The 25,056-nt window shown below is 41.6% G+C and overlaps 1 protein-coding gene across 1 annotated transcript in view; it reads left to right on the top strand.

Moving 5' to 3' along the window:
- Positions 1-25,056, top strand: part of SYN2 (synapsin II) — a 519,321-nt gene that overhangs the window by 593 nt on the left and 493,672 nt on the right. The gene's annotated exons all lie outside the window — the stretch shown is intronic.

Genomic DNA, 25,056 nt, shown 5'->3' with positions numbered 1-25,056 from the left:
TATCTATTTTGGTTAAATCAGGCTATTTGGGTAGTCAATAGATCTGATGTTCACTGATAGCGTTGCTCTATTATAACAAAGGCATTTCAGCTTCCTGATTTAAAAAAAAAATGTGTACAAACCTTTTCACTAGGGAATGAATAAGTTGAGAGGTTTGTAGTGAGTGTACAGAAAAGATTGCATCACATACATTCGTACCACAAAATGCATTGAAATCTCGGCCAGGCAGACTTACAGACACATCTGCCCTCTGAACAGCCTTTTAAAAATATAACAAAGCCGGGGGACAAGGCAGTGGCAGCAGGAAGCCTATTCCAGTCTTTCTATGGTCATTTTCATATCATGTGTCCAAACACAGATCTCCTTATTCTAGAGATAGCAAATGATTTTTTTTTTAAATTTCTTATTCATCATTTAAAAGGAGAATCTTGTGGGCAGGTTGTGTTTGCTGTACTGTTGACGGTGTGACTTGACTATAAAGAGCTGGTAAACCTCAGGGGAGGAAGCATGTGAGCAAATAATATTACCAGGCAGCCTTGACTTTCTGTAGATAGATAGTCTGTTCCTAACTCCTACTCATTTGATATTATTCGCTATGATCAGTTATTGAACAGGACATATTGTCAGTGTGAAGAACAGACTGGAAATTCCTTTTTTGTTGACAACCAAGATATGCATATACAATGGTTCCCAAGCCTGGTCCTGGAGGCACCCCAGCCAGTCGGGTTTTCAGGATACTCACAATGAGATATTCATGAGAGAGATTTGCATGCACTGCTTCCACTGTATGCAAATCTATCTAATGAATATTCATTGTGGATTTCCTTAAAACCTGACTGGCTGGGGTGTCTCCAGGGCCAGGTTTGGGAACCACTGGGTTAGTGTAAATTCCATGCAAGATGCTAAGGTCTGAGCATGGATATGTTTGACAAGCCATATTATGAATAGTTATTAATTAACCATGGTTAATCGAATCAGAAAAATTATATTGATGTGTCTTTTCTGAGCAGTTTGGAAACTGTAAGAGAAGCAATTAACTGATATTATTGCCAAAATGTGTTTCATTTTTGGATCTGATATTTGTTGTGTCAAACATAGGCTTATAAATGATGAGTTATGGTATGTTTATGTTTATTGCAATTTTTATTTATTTACTTGTGGACACATTTATATTCTGTTCTACATTCTAGGCGGAGCACAAAGAATCAGTGCCGTAGCGAGGGCTAATGACACCCGGGGCGGGTCGCCGCTGTGCACCCCCCCCCCGGGTGCAGCACGGCACGAGCCCCCCCTCTGCAGCGCACCACCCCCGGAGTGCAACCCCCCCCCCTGGACCGCATTCTTACCTGCGGGAGGGCCGATCCGCCCCGAGTGCACGTCACTCGGAGCTGCGTCGGCCACGCTGGTTCCCTGCTCTCTCTGCCCCAGAACAGGAAGTAACCTGTGCCAGGGCAGAGGGAGCAGGGAACCAGCAGGGCCGGCACCCCCCCAAACATGTGCACCCGGGGCGGACCGCCCCTCCCGTCCCCCCTTCCTACGCCACTGCAAAGAATATACCACCTTTCATGTCATGCAGATCAAAATGGTTTACACACCAAAAAGGAGGAATGAAGCACCAAATAATTAATAGGAAAGAAAAGAACCAGCAAGGATAGGGGAGTAAGCTAAGGGGACTAAGGTTGGGGAGTCGAGGAGCATTAACAAGGGATAGAGAATGGCAGGTGCAGGACCATGCTCTACCAAAAGCTGGCAGCCCTGGATAGCCCCCCCCCCCCACTCCCAAGCCATATCTGAATTTTGTGTAGGAGGGCCCTGTAAAGAATGTAAGGGGTTAATACATTCCAGGAGGCTGGGGCAGTACAGTAGAAGGCGCTCTGTGTAGTAGACTCCAGGAGAGCTTGGGAGATGGAGGGGTCAGACAAGCAACAGTCTTGAGTAGATCAAAGGGCTCTGGGTGAGGTGAATGGCATAATCAGACAGGCTAGATGAAGTGAGTTGCCAACGTAGAGTGCTTTGTGTGTTAAAATTGGAATCTTCAACCTAGAAGAGGATGAGGAACCAGCATTAGCAGATTAGCAGGGGAATGGTGTGGTCAAATCCTTCGGGCGTGAGACAGGATCCTGACATATTTGGAATGGCTGTAGTCATTTAATCAAGATAAAGCTAAGACTGCATAGGCCATGTTACAGTAATCAAGCCATGAGGCAATTAATATGTAGAGGAGGTTCAGTCATGCAGATTCATTGTTTTGGCCCCGAATAGTGTCCCAAATTTGGATTTGGCTGAATAGTGATTTAAGTTTGAATGTGAATAATCCAGGGCTCTACTGTGCTAAATCCTACTGAAATAAATACTTGATCTCTGATTTCACGTTGCTTCTTTTGTTATTTGTTATGATAAAGCTCAATGTCCATTATTCATATTCAGTATTCGTATTTGGCCGAATAGTAAAATATGCCGTTTGGTGCGGTTCTAGTAATAACAGTCCATCCGGAGATACCACAGAACCAAGAAATTGGATTTGACAACAATGGCTACCTGCACGTTGAAAGGTAGTTGATAATTATCTATTCATTTTGTAGTTATCGTCTTACTAATACCAGACATTTCACTGTACTAGGACTTTTAATAATTTACCTGCAGTCACGTTTGCTGTCTGCTGTAGAGTAACACACAGACAGCAAAACACTGTTGAATGAGAAACTACAGTACGTGTTGTGTGTGGGTTTTCTTAAAGGAAACAGTTTTATCTGACCTAACACTGCATCATGCCTTTGGAAACAGCACTTCATTCCTTTAAAGAAAGTTTTGGATTTTTAGTGTAGGCAGTGTAAAAATGCAGATGTCCTATTGGCTTCCCAGCAATAACACCATTCTTCATAGGTACAGCATGGCAGTAATGAGTTCAAAACATCGTCTTGTCACAAGCAACACAAAGGAAGCTTCATTTGTTGATGTGAAAAATTAACGTGTGATATAAATGTCCAAGGAAGTGAATCAGATCCTTACTTTCAAAATGTTAAGTTTAAAAATACTGATGGGTGCAGCTGTGTGTGTGACGTTATTTGCCCGAAAGGAAGAAAAATAAGCATTGAAACTGGAGAGTTAATTCTGTATTATAAGGTACAAAGGGGAAAGGATTAATTACTGTATTTATTAACTGCCTTAATGAAGAGATTCATCCAAGGCAGTTGATAACCCACATTTCTACTACTATTACTACTACTTATCAGTTCTATAGCGCTACAAGACGTACGCAGCGCTGTACACTTGAATATGAAGAGGCAGTTCCTCCTCGACAGAGCTTACAATCTAATTAGGATAGACAAACAGGACAAATAAGAGAAGGGAATAACTAAAGTGGGAATAATAAAATATGGGTGGTGAACAAGTGAATAAGGGTTAGGAGTTAAAAGCAGCATCAAAAAGGTGGGCCTTTAGCCTAGATTTGAAGACGGCCAGAGATGGAGCTTGTCGTACTAGCTCAGGGAGTCTATTCCAGGCATATTTCTGTGGTACAACCAAAGCAGTGTACATTTTATATACAGGTAATTTTTCTATTCCTAGTGAGCTCACCATCTTAAGATTTTGTTTGTTACCTGAGGCAATGGAGGGTTAGGGGGGAAATTCTATTAATGACGCCAGGAAGATCCATGTGGAGTGCCCTTTATAGAATACCAGTTTAGTGCAGATCTCGCCCCTAACTTTGGGCCTGGCACTTATGCCTGGTGAAACCTGGTGTAAATGCTGGCACACAACTAATGGCAGTTGGGCGTGTCAATGACCCTATTCCATAACATTGCACCTAATGCTGGGAACACCCCTGACCTGTCTATGCCCCTCCCCCTTTTGAGTTGTACTCGGCTCATTAACTAATTAATTTGTGTGCAGATCTGGGGATATGTGACTTGCCCAGGATTGCAAGGAGAAGAGCTGCAGTGGGAATCAAGCCTCATTCCCCTGGTTCTCAGGTCACTGCACTAGCCATTAGGCTGCTCCACCCCTGAGGCAGATAAAAGTATCTTGGAAAGGGGAAGAATTCTCTTTGTGGCTTCCTTCTATTGGCTCTCATATACTGTAATCATCAGTCACCAGAGTAGACCACATTCTCTTCAATTCTCCTTCACAAACCTTTCTGCCCTGCAATTTATATGGATGAAAGATAAACCTCCCCTCCCCCTTTTGTTTGATGATGCATATCTGAAATTACAGGGCCTAATCAGCTGTTTTCTCCACGGTGTGTGCCTCTGCTTGCTAGTGTTTTGTGTCTTTTGACAATTTTTCATTTTAATAAAAAGAATTTTCATGATCAGCCTAAATATGCAAGGTATGACAGGCCCTTCAGTAACGCACCCACAATTCAGTTGTTCCAAATCAGCTTTCTTTATATATTTTGTTTTATTATAGGGAGATGACTGATGTAGATTTTTTGCAGTTTCTCTGTGAAAACAGACTGTTTACCATCTGTAGTGCGTTCTGAGCTAGATTTTTAGCATGCTTGAAGATTGTGAGACCAACTGTAGATTCCGAGCTGTTTCTTGAAAAAAAATGTGCTTCACTGATTAAAGTGAATCATGACTTCTAATTTGCAATTTTCTGAAATATTGAGCATGTAGGAGTGACTTGCCCAGGCGCATATCTTTCCCAGGAGAGTAAGTGAGCTCACATTTGTAAACGCATCCTTGTTTATCTTTGCAGATACCTGCTCTTTTCCCTCTTCTCTGTCTCTGAAACATTTTTGACAATGATGCATAAAAAGATTTCTAGGAGAGAGGACATCAGCTGTGTTCTTTTGTCCTTGCATGCACAAAGACGAGCGATACTTTAGTTATAAATCTTTTTTTTATTATTTTGCAAATTTGTTTGGTGGCACTTGGTTCTGTGTAAAGAAAAGAGACTATACAGTTAGAGCTTTGCCATCTAAGTTGATTCTGCAGTAGATGAAGAAAACAAGAATGCAGTAGGTTGAGCAAGTATGGTCTGTTGTGTTGCAAAAGTGTTATTGCGGAGAGGTCAGGCTCTCAGTACTGCTGCTGCTGCTGTTCCTCCTTCTCCTATTTATTTCCATAGCATTGCTAGATACATACAAAGCTGCAGCACAGCAGGCTCATGTAATTATTATGATTTATTAGAATTTATTTAGTGCCTTTTTGAAGAAATTCACCCAAGTTCAAGTCTTTGGTCCCCAAGGATGAAGCTGGAGATGCTGTGGAGGCAACGCCCTTGAGCCTGGGGAGGGAAGGAACAAAGCTGGCATCCATTCAATCCTGTGGCTCCTCCTGCCAGCTGTAGAAAAGGCAGGTCTCAGAAGAGACTTCCCTTCCATCTCCAGGGCTGTTCAGGATACTGGGGGAAACGTGTAAGCATAGGAAAATATATAATGTGCCAAAAAGTTTATATACCTCCTCATTCTATAACAGGGCACCTACAGTTAGGCACCATCATGGCACACAGAATTGGGCATGCAAATTTGGGTGATGCCCAATGTGCGCATTCAATTTCATTGAACAGTAAGCAAATTGTGCCAATAATTGACTGCTAGCAATCAATTATTGGCAACAATTTGCATTTACGTTCAGATCTTCCTAGTCAGTGTTCTATAAAGATGCATGCGTAAATTTTTAACCGTGGATTTGAAAAGGGGCGTGACCATAGGAGGGGCATGGATGGGTCAGGGGCATTCCTAGAATTTGCGCACAATGTTATGGAGTATGGCAGATCCACTACTAATCATTTCTATAGCGCTGTACTCATTATATGCAGGTGCATTCTCTGTCTCTAGAGGATTCACAATCTAAGTTTCAGTACCTGGGGCAATGGAGGGTTAAGTGACTTGCCCAAGGTCACAAGGAGCTGCAGTGGGAATCGAACCCAAGTTGCCAGGATCAAAGCCTTCTGCACTAACCACTAAATGCAAGGATATACCAGATTTCAGTTGCTCTCAAAATTGGGTGCGGACCCCGGTCTTAAATGCTATTTCATAAATGGCGTCCAGCTCAGAGTGCCATTTATACAATAGTGTTTAGTGCTCATTTTTTGGCACCCAAATATGGGTTCCATTTATTGAAGTTAGCTCCATTTGTGTGTGCATGTTAGAGAATACTAGCAGATAAGTGCATATATTATAGACATATGAATGAAAGTGTGAGCAACTGCTTTAGTGCATAAATGCTTGTGGGATGTACATGTGGGCAGAACTTAGGTGGGATATAGATGTGTCTCCCACTTATGTGAATAACATATACTGTAAGTTACATACATAAATGATGTACTTAGATGTGCTCATTTACATCTGCTGCAGACCTGGCATATGTGGGCACCCAAACGGAGGTACCCATTTATGGTTATTCTATAAAGGTTATGCTCCTAAAATTTATGCTCCTAATTTAAGGGCACAATTTACACTGCTAAATTTATGCTCCTAAATTAGGAACATAATCTATTTTGGAGCACAGAGTATGCTCCTAATTTAGGAGCATAAATTTAGTAGCATAAATTTTAGGAGCATAATCTTTATAGAATAAGGACCTTAGGGAGTAATTCTCAAAAGATCACCTAAAGTTAGGTGCCTAAGGCATGTGCACTAAATATGAATTCTATAACAACAATTATATACATAATAGCTATTATAGACTACTAGAGTAAGTTGACATTTAGGTGCCCACTTACACCCACTATGGCTCCTATATGCAGCACTTAAATGCATAATTTATAGTATTCTATAAATGTGCAGGGGAATTCTGTAAATGGTGCTTAAAATTGCATGCTCAAATTTGAGTGCATGCCCAATTTGCATGCACAATTTTATTGAGTAAAGAGTCTGTTTGCACTAATAATCGGGGCGCTAACAATCAGTTATTGGCGCTAAATGGCAACAATTTGAATTAACACATGCAACTTGTTAAGCACCATTCTATAAAGATGCGTGTGCAGATTGTTTATCGCGCAACTGGAAAGGGGGTGTGGCCATAAGAGGGGCATGAGCGGGTCAGGGCATTCACTAAAGATGCGTGCACTATTATAGAATTCACGTGCGGGGATTTACACCAGGGTTCAGCAGCTGTAAACCCTCGCACCTAAAAGTTGTGTGCGGATCCCAGTGCTATGCGCTATTCTATAAACGGTGCCCAACTCAGAGTACTGTTTATAGAATAGTGCGCAGAGTGCATTTTGTTCTGCGCCCAAATCTGGGTGCCATTTACTGAATTTAGGCCTATGTGTATAAATGTTAGACCCGCCCATGCCCCTTTCCTGTGAACACCCCCTTGCATTTATGTGCTAACCCTTGGATTCTATATATTGTGCCGAACTTAAGACCCATGTGCAAATTAATTAGTTTATGAGCCAATTAATCCAATTGATGTTAATTAATTATTGCACTTAATTGGCAATAATTGAAATTTGCATGCTCAATTCCCCGCACCCTATTCTATAACCCCATGTGCCTAAATCCCCTACTGTGCAGCTCAAAAAGCTGCATGGCAAGAGGGTGGCAGGGGCGTTTGTGAAAGTTGCATGTTGGATTATAGAATAGCCTCATTTCCATGCCAAAATGCTCGGAGTTGGGCGTTGGCATTTACAGCAGGTTTCAGCTGGCATAAGTACCGGTGTCCAACTTTTGGTGTGGAAATGGGCTGTAAGCACTACCCTGTAAATGGCACGACCCAGAGCACTGCTTATAGAATCGGGCTTGTGCTGAATTTTCCAGCATCAAAATCTCAGCACCCTTTTCAGAATGCCCTTTTCAGCGATTTGCATGCCTAAATTATAGAATAGCACTGAGCAGACTCAAGAAAAATGTCAGGAAGTATTTTTTCACGGAGAGAGCGGTGAATGCTTGGAATACCCTCCCACAGGAGGTGGTGGAGATGAAAACGGTAACTGAATTCAAAAATGCGTGGGATAAACATAAAGGAATCCTGTTTGGAAGGAAGGGATCCTCAGAAGCTTAGCCGAGATTGGGTGGCAGAGCCGGAGGTGGGGGCGGGGCTAGTGGTTGGGAGGCGGGGCTACTGCTGGGCAGACTTCTACGGTCTGTGCCCTGAAAAAGACAGATACAAATCAAGGTCAGGTATACACAAAAAGTAGCACATATGAGTTTATCTTGTTGTGCAGACTGGATGGAATGTGCAGGTCTTTCTCTGCTGTCACCTACTATGTTACTCATGTTACTATGTGTAAGTGCTAATATGCTATCTGGCCGACTTTCAAAGCGATTTAAGTGGGCAGAATATATATTCCCTGTCTAACCCCTATAGAAGTACCTCCCAATGCTTTCCTACCTAGACACCTTCTCTTAACTCCCTTTTTTGATACCTGAAGTGGGTTCGCTTTATGGATCCTTTTCTATTCTGACTTCCTCCCATGTACTATTGTTTCAGTCTATTGGAAATGTGTACCTTCTTCTTTCCATCAGGTGCTTCCTGCCACCTAAATGGGGATATTCAGGGGCATTTAGCTAGAGAGTGCCACTGAATTTCCCCACAGACTGCCCAACCAAGATGTGGGCAGGTCAGGGGTGGCACTGGGGAGGAGCACGGGGTTATGCGGTTGCCGGCAATATTCAGTGCCAGCACCCACATAGCTAAGTGGCCTAATTTAGGATCAGCTTTTCGACTGTCTTAAGTTTGGCCACTTAGCTATGTGGGTGCTGACACTGAATATCAGGCTGGCACCCGTATAGCTATTTTTTGTGCCTATAACCCTCCCAGTCCCCCACCTGGTCTCTCCAATACCCCCTCCCTCCTAACTCCCAGCTGCGATGCTCTAAGTTCCTCTCTTTCCCTGAACAAGTGGCGTAGCCAAGGGTGGGCCTAGGTGGGCCCAGGCCCACCCACTTTGGGCTCAGGCCCACCCAGTAGCAGCAGATCTATGATATGGTTGGCAGGGATTCCGAAGCCCCACTAGCTGAAAACTCCCAACAACTGTCCTTCATGCATACCTTGTAAATAGCAGATCTTCACCTGCAGCAAGCAGCGACTGATACATACTGCTCACACCGGCCCCATAGCCTTCCCTATGACGTATTTCCGCCTATGTGGAAACAGGAAGTTGCAGCAGTGGGAAGGCTGTAGGGCCAACATGACCAGTGTGCATTAGTTGCTTCTCACTGCCAGTGAAAATCTGCTATTTAAAAGGTATGCGGGAGAGGGGGGATGTTTGAGGCCATATGGCATGCAGGCGAGAGAAGGAGAGACCAAATCACCTATAGGACTGGGTGGGGTTCTTCTGCTCACCCATCTTGGGCCCAGGCCCACCCAAAATTGGGTGTGTGGCTATGCCCCTGCCCTGAACAAACCCCCTACCCTCCCCCCCCCCCGATGTTTAGGTAGGCTCCCCTGGGCTTACCTGCTTCCCTGGTGGTCCAGCAGGGGTTTTTGGGGTCAGGAGTGCAGCCCCCTTGTGGCTGCTTGTCAAAATAGTTGCCATAGCCTCTCGTGGTAGCTTGTAGTACTTCATGTAGTTCGGAGGATGAAGGGAGGGACTTGGGGCATTGCAGCTGGGGGGAGGGTAGGGGGTATTATAGAAGCCGGGTGGGGAATCGGGAGGGTTTTAGGCATAAAAATAGTTATGTGGGTGCCAGCCTGATATTTAGTGCCGACACCCAAATAACTCTCTTATATGACCCCAGCTGAATATCAGCTGGGCCTGCATAAGCTCCAGTGCACAGCCCACCCACATTTTCCCCCAAATATTCAGTGCTGGTGCCCGGATATGGCCTGCAACTAAATACTGGGGGCTAATTCAACTGGTGACGGTATGCATTTAAAAAAAAATGCTGAATATCAGAGGGTATAAATTTAAGTGTACAAATTTAAGCATCCTGTTATAAAACGGGGGATAGGGCTTAATTTGTGGGGGGAAATCTATCTATCTATCTATCTATCTATCTATCTATCTATCTATCTATCTATCATCTATCTATCTTTCTCAGTGGGGAGATACTGCTGTTCATGTGGGACATGAGGATTTGTCATACATCAATTTGTTTTATCTTGTTAGTTTATTGTTTTCATTTTATCTAGATTTTATTGCATGATATTTTTCTTTTGTGGTAGTTTTTTCTATCTGTTTTATTTGAGGTTTGATTTCTTATTATAAATGTTGTATTGTAAACTGCATTGGTTTAAAGTTAGAATACAAATAGACTATATGTAAATAGATAGTTTATTGTTTATCTATCACTATAAGGAATGTAATTGAGATTTTTTTTTCCAGGTGCAACAGTAGCATTAATGAAAATAGCATTGTATATTATGTTAGTTATACTCCAATACTGTTGAATTCAACAGAAAAATATGCCATTCAAAGCAATGGAGACTTAGAAGACAGGGATGCATGAAATAGTCCATCAATGGAAAGATGAATGTAAAAAGCCCCATGAGAATAAGAGAAAATAATTAGATACAGTAATATTCATTCATTGTGCCTGGGCGTAAGTGGCATAGTACGTAAATTCACATGGGTGGAGCATTTACACAACTACAGTTATGCCAATTCTATGGCTGGTATTACTGTGGGGATGAGTTGAGGAGAAAATCCAAAAAACTTTATTAGTAATAAAATGATGACCCAACACGGCCGTGTTTCGGCATCAGAGCCTGCATCAGGGGGTCAAACAAATCTTTTTAGGTTGTCACTCGATAAAAAACCAAGGAAAATATGGCTTTAGTACTTCCTTAGATCACAAGAATTGAGAAGTCAACTGTAGTACTGATGTCATTTATGTGTATTATTATTATTATTACACTTATATCCCGCGCTTTCCCACTCAAAGCAGGCTCAATGTGGCTTACATAGTAATAGGGAATACAGAATATTGTTAGAAAAAGTAAAAGTAGAGTATATCAGAAAAATAGAATAGAAGAGATGAGTAAGGAAAGCTAGGTAATGGAGAAGGGAGTAAGTTGGGAGATATAGTTTGGGTCTACGTCTTTAGCACATGGTTAAGTGTTAGGTAGATGGGTTCATGAGATTAGTCTGGGTCATTTGGGTAGGCTTGCTTGAATAAATAGGTTTTTAGTGCTTTCCGGAAGGGTAGATAGTCACAGATTGATCGGATAGGTCTGGGGAGGGCATTCCAGAGTTGGCTGCCTAGGAAGGAGAAGCTGGATCCATAATAGGTTTTGTACTTGAGTCCTTTGCAGTTGGGATAGTGCAGGTTGAGGTAATTTCATGATGATTCAGACATGTTTCTGGTTGGGAGGTCAATCAAAGTGAGCATATAGCTTGGAGATTCGCCATGGATAATCTTGTGGATTAATGTCTGGACCTTGAAGTTGATTCGCTCTTTGATATGGAGCCAGTGAAGTTTTGCATGAAGAGGAGTTGCGCATTCAAAACGTGATTTGCCAAAGATGAGTCTCGCTGCAGTATTTTGGGCAGTCTGTAGTTTTTTCAGGATATGGGCCTTGCAGCCTAGGAAAATACTATTACAGTAGTCGACATGGGTAAGTACCGTGGATTGCACCAAATTCAGGAAAGTTTTTAGGGGAAGATAGGGTTTTACGCATTTCAGTAACCACATCATATATTGAACATTTTCTTTGTAGTGGACTTAGCGTGTTTTCAAGTGAAAGGTGGTTGTCTAGTGTCATTCCCAGGATTTTCAGGTTGTCGGAAATGGGGATTGTGATGTTGGAGGTTTTAAGATTAGATGGGAGGGACGTGGAGTGTTGATAGGATTAGGCATTGTGTTTTTTCTTTGTTCAATTTCATCATGAAGGCATTGGCCCAAGAGGTTAAGATGTTCATGCCCGTGGAAATGTGTATTGCCGTCGAGGCGCTTCACAGTTGACTTCTCAATTCTTGTGTTCTAAGGAAGTCCTAAAGCAATATTTTACTTGGTTTTTTATCGAGTGACAACCTAAAAAGATTTGTTTGACCCCTGATGCAGGCTCTGATGCCGAAACACGGCCGTGTTGGGTCGTCATTTTATTACTAATAAAGTTTTTTGGATTTCCTCCTCAACTCATCCTCACTTTTTGTGTTCATTGCTTTTGATTTGCGTGAGGATTCTCCTCCCTGCTTTTTGTTTCCTGGTATTACTGTGGGTACATAAATGTTAGGAATGCTGATGCCAGGTTATGCTAGTATTCTATAATAGAATCTGGGCATGCTGAGATGCCATTTATTGGACTAGGCATCGGTGTGCGTAAAAAGAGGCACCTGGTTATAGACTTACCCCTCCATATTGCTCATATAATGAAAAAAGGAAGAAAAAAACCTGATAAAAAGGACATAGGAAATGATAAAAACTGAAAATGTTTGGACTGCATAACCAAAATCAATTATGTCACTTGGGGGCCCTTTTACTAAGCTGCGTAGCCACCTACGCGCGCCCAATGTGCGCCAATTCGGAACTACTGCCCGGCTACCGTGTGGCCTGGGCAGTAATTTCATTTTTTACATACGCTCACTATGCACGCTGGAAATTTTCCAGCGTGCAGCACTAACTGGTCAGTAGTCGGTATTGTATGTGTGCTGATGATTACCACTTGGTTAATGCATGAGTCTGTACCACTAAGTCAATGGGTTGCAGTAAGGTCTCAGGCCCACAATGGATGCGCACCAATGTTCATTTTGCAGCACGTCTATTTTCAGCCAAATAAAAAGGCCTTTTTTGAAGGTGTGCTGAAAAATGAACCTGCGTGCGTCCAATACATGTGTCTACACCAGCGCAGGCCACTTTTCAGCGCACCTTAGTAAAAGGACCCCTTGGCTCCTCTCTTGCTGCTTCTTATTTCCCAGCTATACTGTGAGACCTCTCCCATCAGGGTTAAAAGAGAACGTGTTTAACAGCATAGGAGCCAATTTTTCAAAATTATTGGAGGTGCTGAACTGAAAACAAGTTGCCCTTCATTGCACACAGGGGATCTCTGATCTGAAAAAGAGGGCTTGAGATTGCCAATGGATATTTCAGCTACATTTAAGCTTCTTTGTTTTGCACTATTTTCATTGGACACTTGCTTGTAACACACACAGAGGTGGTTTTTGGAAGGTTTTTTTGTGGTATATTTAGAAGGAATGGTTCCGTGGAATCTTAGCAGAGATTGGGTGGCGATGCCGGTAATTGGACACAAAACGGGAGCTGGGCAGACATCTATGGTCTACGCCCTGATCGTGACTGAATAGATAGGGATGGGCTGGAGTGTAAATTTTAAGGGGTTTCGATGTTAGCTTCAGAACTTAGTACAAGAACAGTACTGGGCAGACTTCTACGGTCTGTGCCTTGAGAAAGGCAAGGACAAATCAAACTCGGGTATATATATAAAGTATCACATACCATGTAAAATGAGTTTATCTTGTTCGGCAGACTGGATGGACCGTACAGGTCTTTATTTGCCGTCATTTATTATGTTACTATGATTCAGCTCTATAGGATTGTCTTCCTGGAGCTCTTTGAGGCTTTTTTTCCCCTTCCAGTTCACCTTTGAAAGTATTGCAGACATTTGATTATCACACTAGCGCACACACACAGACACATACATACACACACAGAAAGACACACACATATAACCCCAAAAAACACACACAAACACACATATACATACACATAAACATATACACATACACACACACATAGATATATATGTACACACAGAAACACAGACAGACACACACACACACATTAACACACATACAAATACAGTACATACAGACATTCACACACCCTACACTTACAGACATATACATATAAACACATACACAAAATTAAATATACCTTTGAAAATTCAGAGGAAGACATTATCTGTAAATTAAGTACTGTGCCTGGTGCTTCTGGTAGTCCTGGAGAGTTCTGCGGCTCGTAATGTCTTCATGTCTTCATCTCTTACAGAGACCAAGGCTGTAATTAGACATGTGTTATGTAAGGAGGCAGATATTAAGCTGTCTTAAGGCTATACTTTTTGCACATTTTCTGTCAGAGGTTGACTTGTCACAAAAGCAAAGCATTTGAATTAGGTAGGATGTGTTAATGTGTTTTGTATATAATCATAAGGGATGGAGGGTGTGAATCTTTACCTGGAGCACTGCAGTACCCTGAGGATCTCTGCAGGTGGAGGATGTTATTTAAGGTTCTAAGTGGTGCAAGTAGCACCTTTCACGTTCATTATTGCTTCCTATAAAGGGCAACACATTTGGCTTTTGCTGTTTGTTTATACAGGTTGTGGTGTGTTAAAATGGAATACTTCTTTGATTCATGCAGTATAGCAAAATTGCTTGCATATATTTAAAGATGGCTCTGACTGTCTCTCAGAAATCTGCCCTTGAGTCTAATTCTTTGCATAGCTCTGGATTTCATAGACTGGTGGCCATTGAGTTTTCTTGTCCCAGAGAGACCTACCATGCAGCCCAGATACCAAAACTAGTTGCATCTGTGGGTGAAGTTAGAATTGATTGCAATGCATATTTTAGTGAAAATCTTTATATTAATTCAGATGATTGATAATGGAGGAGTAGTCTAGTGTGCTGAAAACCAGGGAAGCCAGATTCAAACCCACGTAATAGTATCCATTTACCAGCCTGTATTCATGTGAGTTATGCAGGTTTACTGTTGTGTTCACATAGGCTGATGCTATTAAACATAGCTATAGTTTATTGCAGTTACTATACCACTCTGGCTGACAAGCAGAACACGGCAGTTTACAGATTAAAAATATAAAATCATATAAATAGAAAAAAAGAACTACAATAGCAATAGGATAGCAAACCAATCACACAGGAAGAAAAGGGGCAGGGGAAGAAGGGACAGCACAGTATAGTAGGTGAAGAGAGGTGGCCTGCAGCTAGGACCTCAAAAAACCATCCTCAAAGGCCTGGAAAAAAAGCCAAGTTTTTAGTTCACCTTTAAACTTTTGAAAAGAAAATTACTACAAAGAGATAAAGGTAACCCATTCCAAACAAAAGGAGGGAGAAAAAAGAAAGCAGACTGTCTGGTGGATTCAAGTTGAGCAGATCTGGGACCAGGGAGAACCAAGTTGTAGTCATTCAATGATTGCAGAAGCCGAGCCAGGGAATATAGAATGGTGAGACAGGGAAAATAGTCGGGAGTGCCTTTCCGAAAAGCTTACATAAGTACAAAAGTATTACCATACTGTGACAGACTACTACTACTATTTAGCATTTCTATAGCGCTACAAGGCGTACGCAGCGCTGCACAAACATAGAAGAAAGACAGTCCCTGCTCAAAGGTCCATCAAGCCCAGCATCCAGTTTCCAACCGTGGCCAATCCAGGTCACAAGTACCTGGCAAGATCCCAAAAAAGTACAAAACATTCTATACTGCTTATTCCAGAAATAGTGGATTTTCCCCAAGTTCAATTTAATAATGGTCTATGGACTTTTCCTTTAGGAAGCCGTCCAAAGCTTTTTAAAACTCTTTTAAGCTAACCGCCTTTACCACATTCTCTGGCAACAAATTCCAGAGTTTAATTACATGTTGAGTGAAGACACATTTTCTCCGATTCGTTTTAAATTTACTACTTTGTAGCTTCATCGCATGCCCCCTAGTCCTAGTATTTTTGGAAAGCGTAAACAGACGGTTCACGTCTACCCATTCAACTCCACTCATTATTTTATAGATATATAGATATTTTATAGATATCATATCTCCCCTCAGCCACCTTTTCTCCAAGCTGAAGAGCCCTAGCCGCTTTAGCCTTTCCTCATAGGGAAGTCATCCCATCCCCTTTATCATTTTCGTCGCCCTTCTCTGCACCTTTTCTAATTCCACTATATCTTTTTTGAGATGCGGCGACCAGAATTGAACAGAATATTCGAGGTGCGGTCGCACCATGGAGCGGTACAAAGGCATTATAACATCCTCATTTTAAATGTTAGGGTTGCTACTTTTTGAATGATCTGTTAATTAACTGGTAACCAATGATGTGCTTTCAGAAGTGGAGTAATGTGAATTATTAGGAACTAAATTCTGTTTCTTAAGATAGGACTGGCGTAATACACATTAATGTAATAATGCCTTTGAGTAAATCTAGACCTTAGTAAATAGATCCCATTGACAATATTTTTAAAATTTATTTTCTGGGATTTTGTTAACCAACTTTATGAAGAGATTTACTTAAGGTGGTGTACAGCAGTTACAGTTTAACATAAAACTTACAATTTTAACAGCATAACAACAGTAAAATAACCAAATATAAGCATAAATACAATCAATAACGTAGACTTGGAGGTACTTTCCACCACTAGTGTGCGTCATTTCTGGCGCTACAAAAATTTATTTCTCTGAGGACAAGCAGGCTTAATTATACTCACAAGTGGGTTAACAATCTGTGTAGGCCCGGGAGCCGGCATGATAGGAAAAAAGTTGCCAGAGCCTTCTGTCGCACATGCCACGCCCCACTGCGCAAGCACGGAGTGCCTTCCCACCTGTCGCGTGACTGTGCTCCTTAGTTTAATTCATCAGCATAAGAAAAATGTAAGAAAGAAAGAACTCCAAGGGGAGGTGGGCGGGGATTGTGAGAATAATAAGCCTGCTGTCCTTGGAGAATACCTGCTAGGTTTCTTGCCTAGAAAGATTCTTTGGTGATATCCCATGAGGTTTACAGACTAGTTTAAAACAAGGGGGATGTTATATTTTCTTGCTACAAGGTCCAGATGTAAGAAACTAAACTAGCTTATCCCAAGCTACTCTGTGAAGTGGTACCAGATGTTTCTTGTAAGGAAGAACCTTCTAGAACTGTTCCATTTGCCAAAGGTTTTTCTCATTTGCATTTGTTGAGTCACAACAATACGAACAAAATTATACAGGCCAGAAGAGAGACACTATCCAATATTTTTTGTTTTATTGTGAATATCTGTGCTTTAAATAACATTTGTAGACCATTTTCAACACATATGGAGCATAATTGTTTCTCCTTATGTCTGTTACTACAGACCTCGGCAAAACAGTTGGAGAGGCATGGGGAGTTTTTAAAGTGTGTATATCAAATGCTTTGCTTATTATCTATTAAACCAACTTTACACACATTAATTCAGAAGTTTTGTGCTTATAAAATCAAGTTAGTGAATGATGTTCTGCATACAAAACTTTCTGAATTGAAACCGCAAACCGAATGTCCATCTCGAAATTTACTGTACTTAGGGGCAGGGCAACATACAGTATATGCAAAAATAATTATTTTTCCTTTATACAGGTAGAAACAATGATCTTTAGCCTTTTTTTGTGGATTTTGGCTATTTTACATAAGTGATGGCAGCATCAAATTATAAAGAAGATAGGCAAGACAACTATTTTAGCCAAATACCAGTAGTCCATATGTTCAGTCTTTCAACCTGAATTTGGTTTCTGGTCTGTACTGACACTTGAAAGAGGTTTATTGTTTAGTGCTTGCTATAAGAAGTTTAAGAAACCAATATAATTGCTGGAACAGACTGTGCACACTGCGAGCTGCAAACACTTGATAAACATAATAGAAACTACTGCTGCAAAAAGTAGAACAAAAGGGATGTTAAAAGCCTGGGGAATCTTTTCAAATGCTTTAGGGACTGCATTAAGCCTGCGCTAGTGTAGGTGTGTGTTTTGGACATACGCAGATCCATTTTTCAGCTCACCTGTATGCCTTTTTTAAAACTTTTGGCCGCAGTGCCCTGGCAGTGTACAAAGACACACTCCCTTCCGGGGATGTTCCCTGTTGACTATGGAGCAGCTCTGAACAGCTACTGAGGAACTCCTGCTATCATTTCTTTTATTCAGCATCTCTGTAGCAAGTTCTGACGCCAGCAAATAAATCTACTTTTCATTCCAGACAAGATAGCCCCATACACCTAGCTTGTATGTTTATGTGTGTGGAGGAGTAGCCTAGTGGTTAGTGCAGTGGACTTTGATCCTGGGGGACTGAGTTCAGTTCCCGCTGCAGCTCCTTGTGACTCTGGGCAAGTCACTTAACCCTCCATTGCTCCAGGTTCAAATAGGTACCTGTATATAATATGTAAACTGTTTTGAATGTAGTTGCAAAAACCACAGAAAGGCTGAATATCAAGTCCCAATTCCCTTTTCCTATTTGAGATTCTACATGGAATGTTGCTAGTGGAGGAGGAGCCTAGTGGTTAGTGCAGCAGACTTTGATCCTGGGGAGCTGAGTTCAATTCCCACTGCAGTTCCTTGTGACTCTGAGCAAGTCACTTAACCCTCCATTGTCCCAGGTACAAATAAGTACCTGTATATAATGTAAACCGCTTTGAATGTAGTTGGAAAAACCACAGAAAGGCAGGATATTAAGTCCCATTCCCTTTCCCCTTTATTTACACTTGATTAATTGCTTTTTTAAACAAATAAATCAAGGTGATGTACAAAATAGATAAAATCAAAGAAAAGGAAACGGAACACCAAAAATAAACAGGAAAGAAATCAATCATACAAGAATACAAATAAAATATAGCTGCACAATTACTGCTCGCTCTTCAAGCTCTACATTTTTGGAAAAAAGTAAGTTTTAAGAGCTACTTTAAAATTCTTTAACAAAGGCTCAGATCTTATATACAAGGGAAAACTGTTCCACAAAAACGGAGCTAGAAAGTAAAAAGCACTTTTCCTTCTAACTCCATAGTACGCCTGCCGAGAATTTGGCAGGACTAATCTATGATCATTCAGCGAGCGTAGACAATGGGTTAGAGTATACAGAACTGTCAATGATGCCAAATAATCAGGTACACCTGTATGAATTGCCTTGTGGGCCAGGGTAAGAATCTTAAATTGAATCCTCAGATGTACAGGTAACCAATGTAACTTTATTACAAGAGGAGTAACATGATCAGAATGTGTAGCATGACATAAGAAATGAGCTGTTGTATTTTGAAGAGTCTGAAGACCAGAATAACTTCCATCTTATACCAGCTCATCTTCTGAGCCTTTCTTAGGATTTCCCTTCACTTCAAGAGTACTCTCGCTCCATGAGGGCTTGGGAACTCTGGCCTCAAGTTCCAGCCACTTTCCCTTGAGGAGCGCCAGAAGGGAAAGAGCAGATAATTGTTTAGTTTATCTGCTATCTAGAAATCACTGTCTTTCTCTCTCTTTCTTAGATAACTCCCAGTGGAAAGTGTTTGAAAAACTATTATTATTATTATTATTATTATTATTTGTAGCATTTGTATCCCACATTTTCCCACCAATTTGCAGGCTCAATGTGGCTTACATTTGCCGTAATGGCGGTTGTCATTTCCAGGTAACAGAATTACAAATGGTATTGCGTTAAGGTGCATACATACATGATAACATTCATGGAATATAACACATATGAACAGATCATGGTATATGGTATATATATGTACCATGTGCATACATACATGGTAAAGAGGAATAAATTATGGTATTGCATGGAGGTTCCTGAGTAATAAATTGGATTGTAACATACATTAGGTCATCGACTATAGAGAGACCCTATTCAACATAAGATTTAAAATGGTATGGCTTGATCATTAAAATCAACGAGGTTAATCAGTCATGTGATAAGAGTTCGGTTTTGTATAGATAGTGTACAGTGTTATTATTTAGTATTTAAGATGGATGTTTATGGTATGCCTTCTTGAAAAGATCTGTTTTCAGTAGCCTTCGGAAGATGGTTATGTCTTGCGTTGTTTTTATGGCCTTTGGTAGTGCGTTCCATAACTGTGTGCTGATGAATGAGAAACTGGTCGCGTATGTGGATTTATATTTTAGCCCTTACAGTTAGGATAATGGAGATTGAGGAATGTGCGTGATGATCTTTTTGCATTTCTAGTAGGCAAGTCTATAAGGTCTGACATATAGGTCGGGGCTTCCCAGATTTTTTGGACCAGGGTACAAACTTTGAACGCAATTCGTTCGCTTAGTGGGAGCCAGTGTAGTTTTTCTCTTAGGGGTTTGGCGCTTTCGTATTTCGCTTTCCCAAATATGAGTCTGGCTGCTGTGTTTTGAGCGGTTTGAAGCTGCTTAATGATTTGTTCTTTGCATCCGGCATAGATGGCATTGCAGTAGTCTAGATGACTTAGCACCATTGATTGTACTAGGCTGCGGAATACTTCCCTTGGGAAGAAAGGTTTGATTCTTTTGAGTTTCCACATTGAGAAGAACATTTTCTTTGCTGTATTTTTCGCATGGTCTTCGAATGTGAGATTTCGGTCAATTGTGACTCCCAGAATTTTCAGGCTGTCTGAGACCGGAAGGGTGTAGTCTGGGGTGTTTATGGCATTGGGTTTGTTTCTTCTCACTCCCTTTCTGATATCATTTGCAAGTGTCTGTGGATATGGACAATTAGTAGGGATAGGCAACTTAATTCTGTGTTCTTTCCCACGTCATTTCCAAGAATGTTTGTTTTATTTGTATTTATTTGGCCATTTTCGGCTAGATTATATATAAATATTGCTTAAAAAATCGGCACTGAAACCCCTCAGCATAAGCGGTATTCTATAAACTGTGCCTAAAATTCAGCGCAGTTTATAGAATTAATGCTTAAGCGGAGAGGTCAAGCATAAATTTAGGTCCCACCATTTGCACCAATGAAAACATGTTGCAAATGTCTGTGCTTAAATTTACCTGCAGAGCACCATTATTCTACAATTGCGCACGTAGCTCAAAACCACACCACTGATCTGCCCTGAAACGTCCATGACCCTCCCATTTCCACACCCCCTTTTTCAGGCTGGAAATACATTTTTTAAGTGTGGCTCCTGTGCCTAGCTTTGGGGCCGTTTTACTAAGCTGCGGTAAAAAGGGCCCTGCATTAGCAGCGGGGGCCGTTTTTGCCACATGCTGAGGCCATTTTTACTGCAGCTGGTAAAAAGGCTTGAAAAAAGACATGGCTGGCAAGATTGCTCTTACCTGATTACCACCGGGTAAACCCCTGTGAAAATATTTTTTGAATGTTTCCGCTAGCACTGGAAATGTCGCACACTGGGGACGGAACTACCGCTGATGCCCACGTTGGGCCAGTGGTAGCTCCAGATTGGCATGTGGCAAGCCTGTGGTGGCCACTGCTTAGTAAAAGGGTCCCTTTATTTATTTATTTGTTGCATTTTAATCCCACATTTTCCCACCTATTTGCAGGCTCAATGTGGCTTACATTGTACCATGATGGTCGATCGCCATTTCCGTTAGAGAAATACAGAGTGGTGATTGCGTTAAAGTTCATGAGTAATAGAATGAATTAGGTAGTCTAGTAGGACAGTAGCGTAGCCAGCGATTAATTTTTGGGTGGGCCTGGAGGTGGACTGAGTGGGCACAGACCTCTTTCCTCTCCACCGTCCACCCGCCGCCGCCACCACATTTTGTGTCCACCCGCGACCGCCCCTCCCGCGACAGCCCCCTGCACTGACCTGAAGCGCATTCTCCCTCCAATCCAGCACCGGCGATCATAGCCAGCCTTCTACCACGTCCAGAGCGCGTCGTCGGAGCTTCTTCTCAGGCGCGTCCCGCCTACTCTGCAACTTCCTGCTGGACATGGTAGAAGGCTGGCTATGATCGCCGGTGCTGGATTGGAGGGAGAACACACTTCAGGTCAGTGGGCGGGCTTGTAGCAAAAGTGGGTGGGCCTGGGCCCATCCAGGCCCACCCGTGGCTACGCCCCTGGTCTAGGAAGAAGAATTAAGTATTTTCCAGTTCTGGTATAAGTTTAGTTTTGTTGCAGGGTTCAGGTGTTTAGGTTGGGTCGTTGTGGTATGCCTTTTTGAACAAGTTGGTTTTTAGTGATTTCCGAAAGATTGTTAGGTCATGCATTGTTTTCATAATGTTTGGTAGTGCATTCCAAAGTTGTGTGCTTATGTAGTATTTTAAAGTTAAAACGAATCGGAGAAAATGTTTCTTCACTCAATGTGTAATTAAACTCTGGAATTTGTTGCTAGAGAATGTGGCAAAGGCAGTCAGCCTAGCGGGGTTCAAAAAAGGTTTGGACGGCTTCCTAAACGAAAAGTCCATAGACCATTATTAAAATGGACTTGAGGAAAATCCACTATTTCTGGGATAAGCAGCATAAAATGTATTGTACTCTCCAGGGATCCTGCCAGGCATCTGCGACCTGGATCGGCCACTGTTGGAAACAGGATGCTGGGCCTGATGGACCCTTGGTCTGTCCCAGTGTGGCAATACTTATGTACTTAGGATTCATTCTCTTCTCTGCACCATTACGAATATTGTGACCACTTCACTTGGATGGATAAGATTGCCTTATGGAAGGTTTTTACTGAACAATACCTACTAATGCCTTTCAATATCCATGCAGTCAGTTGGAGGGAAGAAACGTTTGCATGTAGGAGTAACACCCGTCACCCGTTGGTAGAGGAGACACATCCTTTATGTGGGTAAGCCCCAATAAAATCTAACTTGTGCCAATAAATATGTGTTCAAAAGCCAATTGTTGACACTAATTGGCTCATTATTCTTTTAAATTGTGTGCGCAAATTGAGAACGCACCTAAATTTGTACACACAGTTTTTGGTGACTTTTATAGAATCAGGGGGGTTTGTCATCATAGGAGCAAAGTTGTTTGGTGTGCATTCTTCGGAAAGAGTGCACACTGTTGCATGACTATTATTATTATTACATTTGTACCCCGCACTTTCCCAAATAATGCAGGCTCAATGCGGCTTACATAGTAATTTGAAATACAAAGTTAATAGTATTTTAATAAAACAGTAGTAAAACAATGTAAAGTTGGGCTTAGTAGTGTATGATAAGTTGAACTAGATAATATATGACTAGGATAAAAGAGGGTAGACAGGATAGGATAGTGTAATTTGGGAGAAAGGGTAAGGAGGGATAAAATTAAGGAGAGATGGAAAGAGAAGGATGGGAGGTTGGTATTGAAGTCAGAACAGAATTGGGGGTGGAAGTTAGCGAGATTAGGTTGGGGCATTTGGGTAGGCTTGCTTAAAGAGATGAGCTTTCAGCATTTTTCTAAAGGGCAAGAAGTCGTTTATTAATCGGATTGGTCTGGGTATAGCGTTCCAAAGCTGGCTGCCCAAAAAGGAGAAACTGGATGCGTAGTAGGTCTTGTACTTAATTCCTCTACAATTTGGAAGGTGTAGGTTAAGATAAGTTTGTGAAGAATTAGATCTGTTTCTAGCAGGGAGATCGATCAATTCATTCATGTAGCCAGGGGATTCGCCGTGGATGATCTTGTGGGTCATTGTGTTGATCTTAAAATGTATTCTTTCTTTGATGGGGAGCCAGTGAAGCTTTGATCCGAGAGGTGATGCACTTTTGAATTTCGATTTGCCAAAAATAAGTCTGGCAGCCGTGTTTTGGGCAGTTTGGAGTCTTTTCAGTATTTGGGTTTTCCATCCTAAAAAGACACTGTTGCAGTAGTCGGCGTGGGTAATAACAGTAGACTGTATCAGGTTCCGGAAAGTGTTGAGTGGGAGATAAGGCTTCACTCGTTTCAATATCCACATCATATTAAACATTTTCTTTGTGGTGAGCTTAGCGTGGTTATCAAAAGATAAATGGCTGTCTATCGTTACTCCCAGTATTTTTAAGTTGTCAGATATGGGGAGTTTGACATCAGGGGTATTGAGAGTAGTTGGGAGATAAGGGGAGTATTGGGAAGAGAGAACCAGGCACTGCGTTTTTTCCTTATTTAATTTCATTTTAAAAGCATTAGCCCAGGAGGTTACAGTGGTAATGGCAGTATTGATTTTGTCATGGATTTCAGATAGATTGAATTTAAAGGGGATATATATGGTGATGCCATGATAGCGTGCACATACGTTTGCACCTATGCAATAGTTTGAATGGGTACACAATTGAAAGACTCATGTTTTTTTTCATTTGCTAACAACATGCAATGACATGGGATATGTGGTTTGCAAAAGGCAACCCATTCCTAATAATAAGTAATGAAGAGTGGACTTTCATGACCCTCTGGGTGCTGGAGGTATGCTAGATGTGGTGTACTTGGATTTTATCAAAGTCTTTGATACGGTTCCACACAGTGACTGATGAATAAACTGAGTGCCCTTAGTATGGGACCTAAAGTGTTTGACTGGGTTAGAAACTGGTTAAATGGGAGGAGACAGAGGGTAGTGGTAAATGGAGCTTGCTCCGAGGATAGGGATATTATCAGTGGTGTCCTTGGGCCAGTTCTTTTTAACATATTGTGGAAGGACTGTCTGGATGATACCAAACTCTGTAATAGGGTGGACACCCCGGAGGGTGTGGATGACATGAAGAAAGATCTGGTGAAACTTAAAAAATGGTCTGATAATTGGCAACTAAAATTTAATGCTAAGAAATGCAAGGTCATGCACTTGGGTTACAAGAATCCAAGGGCACGGTACAATATTAGAGGAGAAGTGCTTCTGTGTATGGAAGAAGAGCAGGACTTAGGAGTGATTGTGTCTGATGACCTTAAGGTGACCAAACAGGTAGAAAAGATAACGATCAAAGCCAGAAGGATGCTTGGGTGCATAAGAAGAGGGATGACCAGCAGGAAAAAAGAGGTGATAGTGCTCTTGTATAAGTCTTTGGTGAGGCCCCATTTAAAGTACTGCATGCAATTCTGGAGACCACAACTACAGAAAGATATAAACAGGATGGAGTTGGTCCAGAGGGCGGCTACAAAATTGATAAGCAGTCTCCATCATAAAACATATAGGGACAGGCTAATGAACCTCAACATGTATACACTGGAAGAGAGGAGGGAGAGAGGGGATATGATAGAGACGTTTAAATACCTCAGTGGCATCAATGTACAGGAGGTGAGCCTTTTTCAAATGAAGGAAAACTCTGGAATGAGGGGGCATAGGAAGAAGTTGAGAGGAAATGCGCTTAGGAGGAATCTAAGAAAATACTCCTTCACGGAAAGGGTGGTGGATGCGTGAAATGGCCTCCCGGTGGAGACGAAGACTGTGTCAGCATTTAAGGAAGCATGGGACCAGCATGTGGGAGAGGAAGGGCAGACTGGATGGGCCATTTGGCCTTTATCTGCCATCATGTTTCTGTTTTTTACACTTAACCTATCCAAAAATAAAACATTTAGGAAGCATTCACAAATGTTTACACATTACATCGCATAGCACAATACAAAATAGAATAAAGACAAGTGAGTTAAAAACAGAAATTAA

Source organism: Microcaecilia unicolor, chromosome 6 (assembly GCF_901765095.1).
Source record: "Microcaecilia unicolor chromosome 6, aMicUni1.1, whole genome shotgun sequence".
NCBI classification, from domain to species: domain Eukaryota; kingdom Metazoa; phylum Chordata; class Amphibia; order Gymnophiona; family Siphonopidae; genus Microcaecilia; species Microcaecilia unicolor.
Note: the sequence above shows the minus strand (reverse complement) of the source record. Positions and strands in the feature narration are given on the sequence as shown.